The sequence below is a fragment of the Dendropsophus ebraccatus genome, chromosome 1, assembly GCF_027789765.1.
Source record: "Dendropsophus ebraccatus isolate aDenEbr1 chromosome 1, aDenEbr1.pat, whole genome shotgun sequence".
In the NCBI taxonomy this organism is placed as follows: domain Eukaryota; kingdom Metazoa; phylum Chordata; class Amphibia; order Anura; family Hylidae; genus Dendropsophus; species Dendropsophus ebraccatus.
The window spans coordinates 102,668,348-102,674,347 of NC_091454.1; the positions used below are offsets into that span (position 1 = coordinate 102,668,348).

At 37.5% G+C, this 6,000-nt stretch overlaps 1 protein-coding gene across 2 annotated transcripts in view; it reads right to left on the reverse strand.

The window, feature by feature from the left end:
• LOC138796557 (kinesin-like protein klp-3) overlaps positions 1 to 5,086 on the reverse strand; it is a 56,606-nt gene extending 51,520 nt beyond the window's left edge. For both annotated transcript variants that reach the window (XM_069976165.1, XM_069976172.1), the window contains exons 1-2: positions 5,006 to 5,086; positions 2,485 to 2,554 (exon numbers count right to left, since the gene is read on the reverse strand). The gene's annotated coding sequence lies outside the window, so the exon portion shown is untranslated. The remainder of the gene's footprint in view (positions 1 to 2,484; positions 2,555 to 5,005) is intronic.
• Positions 5,087 to 6,000: the final 914 nt, after the last annotated feature.

Below are 6,000 nucleotides of genomic sequence, written 5' to 3' on the forward strand. Positions count from 1 at the left end.
CATCCTCTCCAGCAGCTAGAGCCCACACAGCTCTGGGAGTCGGGTCGTGACATCACCATGTTATCCAGGAAGTGAAGCCTTGATGCAGTAGTAAGTGCAGGGAAAAGGGCATTTTATAAGCATTTCCCGTAATAAGTGTATGTTGGTAATTTGTATATCTTTTGGGGGGTAATACAATACTTTTAAAGGGGATGGCAATGTTTTTATAAAAAATTTTAATATAATTTATATTGCAGCTCCTTAGATTTACAGAGTAACTGTCACTTAAATTCTTTCATTCTACCATAACATGCATGATAGAACACCAAAAATATTATTTATGAAAATATAAATTGGTGAAATAAAAAAAAAAGTATGCAATATTGTAAATTTTGGGGGTTCCTGTGTCTACGTAATGCACTATACGGTAAAAACGACATGACACTGTTTTTCTATAGGTTTGTCCGAACACAACCATATGCAGGTTTACACAGATTCTCTTATGTTTGTTTGTTTGTTTTATGAAATCCTTTTTTTTTTTGCAATTAATAATAAAATGGCCCTGTTCTGACTCTTATAACGATTTACATTTTTCACCTATGGGGCTGTATGGGGTGTAATTTTTTTTGTGCCATGATCCCCAAAACAGCTGTCTGTGGATTGATACTTTGCTTAGGTGGTTTCCTTAATTGGAGACATTTCTTGGCTTGGTTGTTCCTTCCCGGAGGAAGGTCTGGCTAGTTCACTGACGTCGAGACACGTGATGCTGTCTCTGCAGTGTTCTTTTGCATATATGATCTCTAGTTTGGCCTGGTCCACTGGGTCATTTTGGTCAAGGTCTTCAAGAGGTTAAAGTGCACCTGTTATTATAACTTTTAAAATCTTAATCAACAGTGGATGTGATATAAAGCAAGTTTGGAGATTACTTTACATTTTTATTTATCATGTAAAATACGGCACTCCCTGTGTTTACACTCTTTCTTTTTTCTTCAAAGAGTCTAAACACAGGAAGTCCTGTGTTTCACAGGTCATTAGCGGCTCACAGAGAAGGCAGTAATGAGATTGATATACACATTGAGCCGTGACTCTCTGTACAGGTCAGACTTCATGTATTTAAAAGTTTGCCTTCAGGAGTATGGACCTGGATTTCAGATAGGTATAGCTTTGTTTTACAGCATGATAACTTAAAAAAAAAATGAATGTAATGATTTACATTTTTAATATTATAATGACTGTGACACTTGTGGCCGAACCCTTGAACTGCAAAATATAATAATTTGAAAGGGTTGATTTCTAAAAAAATGGTGTAAAATGTATTGCCTCTAGCAACCAGACTCCAGCTCTCATGGAGACTGCACCAGACAAAGGCCCATTTTACACTGGTATAATACAGGCCATTTCCGTGCCCATGTGATGGACAGAAATCCATCTGATGAACACTCTGATGACCTGATCCATTAGCATCACAGATCACTATTATTACAATATTTCAGGTCAGTCCACACTATACTCCCGTGAAACTAATTCAATAGTGCAATAGAGAGGATTAGCTACTTCTTCTAGTGTATAGAGCAAAATTTAATTATGCCCTTTAAACTTAAAGTACGCAAGGAGTTTCTGATAATGAGTGATAACAAAAGTGTATAAATCTCTGGATCTAATCCAGTTATAATAGCTGATAACAGAAAACAATAAATGACAAGTACACTCAGCAAGATAAGGAAAACCTTCCTGGTCACCAAATGTACTTATGTGCAAAATTTAGGGTCAAATGGTTCAGGTGTCTAGACGTCTTAAAAACAACAGGTGGCAAGGATGACAATTAATGTACAATGACTTGTAAGTGCTGTCGTCTGGCAAGGTCAGTACCACCTGCAAGTTAAAGCTAGTTTCCCATCCCCCCCTGGCCTACATGTAGCAGCCCTAGATCAGGAAGTTAAAAAAAATGTTCATAAATTACACAATTTGTGCAACAGTCCCATTGACTTTAATGGAATTTGCGCACATGTGAGCTACTCTGTCTACATAACTCCAGAGTTAATCATGCTCTGTTTGTGTCTGAAGGAAGCCTAAAGGTGCATGCCTGAGGTTAAGGAATACCTGTAAGGAAAAATAGGACACTATGGATCTGCCGCTGGCTGCTCCTTCATCATACCACTTGATTTCTGCACTGTCATGGCCCCCATTACTGTCATAACCTCCATGTTTCTAATAGATCCAAACTGGCACAAAGGAACCCTATTGCTTTTAATGGAGTTTTCTGGGGTTTGGGAATCTTAAATGGAAATAAAATTGCCATTGCGACTGTTGTTACCATTAAAATATGAAATAGCCAATGGAACACTTGATAGGGGTACCTAAGTGTGGCCAGAGCCAAGCGGATATTGGATATCTTTGATAGTGTCTACGTTTTTGCTACTGAATGTGATTTTTAGAATTTTAATTTCTAATATATAGGTAAAAACCATATGGTTTTACAGTCTACAAAACCTCAAAATGACTTACAATTATCTTGTCATGTAACCTTGATACAGTTTTCATCAGATCCACTTTATAGAGGATGCATATTTTGTGACTGTAATATAGAAGAAAACGGAAGGTCAGTCAGCTCACCAATAATTCATGTAGACACCTCTATCCATTGTGGAGCATGGATCAAAAAGCCAGGCCGAGTCCTGGCGGACATATGCATGGAAAAAGAAGATGTGATCCAGCTCCAGTGGAATTAAAATCTAGTAGCTTTATTTAGAACATTAAAAATAAAAACACATTGATGTAATGTAACTGCAACGTGTTACGGAATATCTTTCCTTAGTCATGACATGCCATGCAACTTTTTAATAACTTATTACATTTGATGTGACCAAAAATTGTGCAATTTTGCACTTTGAATTATTTTGTGCATAAGCCATTTACCATGCAAGATCAGGAATGTGATAATTTAATATCTCAGGCGATTATGCACGCGGCAATACCAATTATGTTTGTTTATTTATTTTTAAATGAATAAATCCACCATAACAGACATATTTATTAAACCTTAGAGGATTGGGCCAATTTCATTTTTTGCGTTTTCGTTTTTTCCTTAAAAGGCCATAGCAGTTCCATTTTTTTCACCTAGAAACCCACATGAGCCCTTATTTTTTGCGCCACTAATTGTAACAATGACAGACTAAATTTTCGCATAAAGTACACTGCAAAAACAGAACAAAAAATTCAATGTGTGGTGAAATTGAATTTTTTTTTTGTTATTACGCCATTCTCCCTAGGGTAAAATTGTCTTGTTATAGATGTTCCTCAAGTCGTTACGATTACAACGTTATGTAACATGTATAACTTTTATTTTATTTGATGGCTTTTAAAAAATTCAAACCATTTTTAACTAATATATGTTCTTTAAAGTCGCTCTATTCCCAGGTTTATAGCGCTTTTATACTTTAGTCTATGGGGCTAAGGATCACAAATTAAATAAATTAATAGTTTGGGCGATTAAGCATGCGGCGATACAAAACACGTTTTTTTTATTTATTTTTATTTATAACATGGGAAAAGGGGTGATTCACACTTTTATTAGGGGAGGTTTTTTTTTAACATTTATACTAGAAGTCCCCCTGGGGGACTTCTAGTATAGCCCAGTGCTTCTCAAACTTTTTCTACTGGAGCCTCACCCAACAGACCAAGGCAATGCCTGGGCCTCACCATCTGTGGTAAAACTCCATTTAAAAGCTGAAAATAATGCTAGTGCTACCTTTCACCCGTCTCCCAAGCTCTATATACTAATAAAGCAAGTACAAAATAAATAATGTTGCTAAAAATGGAGATTTTTGTTAACAACAAAAAGACTGTGCAGATCATAGTTACTTTTGTGAAAACTGGCTCCACAGCTGGGCCTCACCAACAACTAGGGGGCGCCTCAGTTTGAGAAGCACTGGTATAGCCACATTGATCTCTCATTGAGATCTATGCAGTATAGTTATACTGCACAGACCAATGAGATAGGCACTTCATTGCAGCCAAAAGCAATAGATTGCTGAGCTGGGATCAGCGCCATTACAGCGCAGACCCCAGTCGGTGCCGAATGCAGGGGTGGGGGCCCGATCCACCCACTAGACACCAGGAAATGGGCTGCAATAAGTATTCAGAGGCAGCTGTCAACTTTGACATCTGAATACTTAATTAGCGGGCACGGCGATCGGACCGTGCCCGCTAATATCCGCGGTCCCGGGCTACATCAGCGTGACCCCGCTCTGAACTCCCCTAGCGATCGCTGGATGTACGGGTATGTCCAGGGTCGTCTAGGGGTTAAACCGTAATTTTTTGATGGGATTTCCATTCTAAAAATCAGCCATCTCTAGTGTGGCAGGATGGTCGGGTTTTATTTTTGTCATGTAAAAAACATGTCAAAGTTTCTAAGGGCAATAGGACACATTAATAAATCTGTTGGTTTGAAAAACTAAAACCCTGAGGTGTAGGGATCTTGAAAAACAGGCACTCAATCAGTAAATCAGCCCCTTTATCTTGCATTCTGTATACATTTCTTCTGAAAAGTCCATCCCTACAATAGATCATTTTTCTGAGCATATTTAGGTGGTCTGCTCAAATAGTTTTCTAACTAACTAAGACTATAGATAGATGTAAACTATTTTTCCTTATTAAGTAACAGCTTTAAACCAAAGAATGTTACTGGTTCATCCTGTAATTCTAATTATGTACAATGGCTGGACCATGGACAAATAAAGCACTTATGCCTGGTGTCTATGAAAATTAGTCTGTAAGCTCCAACGAGCAGGTCTCGTCTATACTCTGTATTTTGTATTTTTTGTTATTTTTATTAACTATGTAATTATTTATTCCAATTTAACTGCGTATTATGTACCTCTGTACTGTATGCATAGAAAAAAAAGCGCTGCGGAATCTGTTGGCGCTATACAAATAAATGTATTATTATTATTATTATTAAGTACATGTACTGTTACATCATACATTACAATTAGCTTCAAATAATTAGCTTCAAATAAAACATTACCTTATTTTCTCATGAAGTATTCAGGCTTGAAATCTTGCTTGTAGATATGTACATCAGCATAATAACAGCAGACAATGGGTCCTGTTGTTTTATACTCCATAGCACAGTATGATAATGCCGGGGACTATAGGTATTCATGAGTTACTATGTGGCTGTTTATCAGTACGGCTATGTTAGGACTGTCTCTGGGGCCACCTGGTTACCTTAGCGCTTTCCTCCACCCAGATACTGTGTTCACAACAGACACTTACAGCCACATAACCTTTTGTTCTCTAAAAACCTAAACAAAACCCCACTTGTAAATGCAGTTATCCTGAATACTTCCATGTTGATCCATATAAAAGGGCCTTCGGCTAGATTCATATGTGTGTCAGATCAATTTGGGGCCTCTTCGTTATATGGTTCGACTTTAAACAATAATTCTTTTGTGTAAATGCAGGCAACGATCAAACAACTAATGGTACTTTTACACGGAGCGATAATTCGCCCAATCGCACGATTAACGATTTTGAATGAACATTTTTTTTTTAATAACGATCAGCGTTTAGATGGAACGATACATCGTATGGAAAATTCGCTATGAGATCATTTTGCGATCGTTTAAGCCTATCTTACACATAGGTGAAATCGCTGAAAGAATGTTTACACGGAACGATCTGCGAATTTTTTGCGTACGATCAACGATGATTTGAGAACATGTTGAAAGATCAAAATGAACGATTTTTTGCTCGTCGTTTGATCGTTCGCTGCGTTTACACGTACGATTATCGTTCGAATTTGACCGTTATCGTGCAAAAAAGAACGATCAATCGTCCCGTGTAAAAGGACCATAAGGGTCCATTTACCCAGAAAGATTATCTGACAGATTATCTGCCAAAGATTTGAAGCCAAAGCCAGGGATGGATTTGAAAAAAAAGGAAAAATCTCAGTCTTTCCTTTATGACCTGATCTCTGTTTGTAGTCTGTTTCTGGCTTTGGCTTCAAATCTTTGGCAG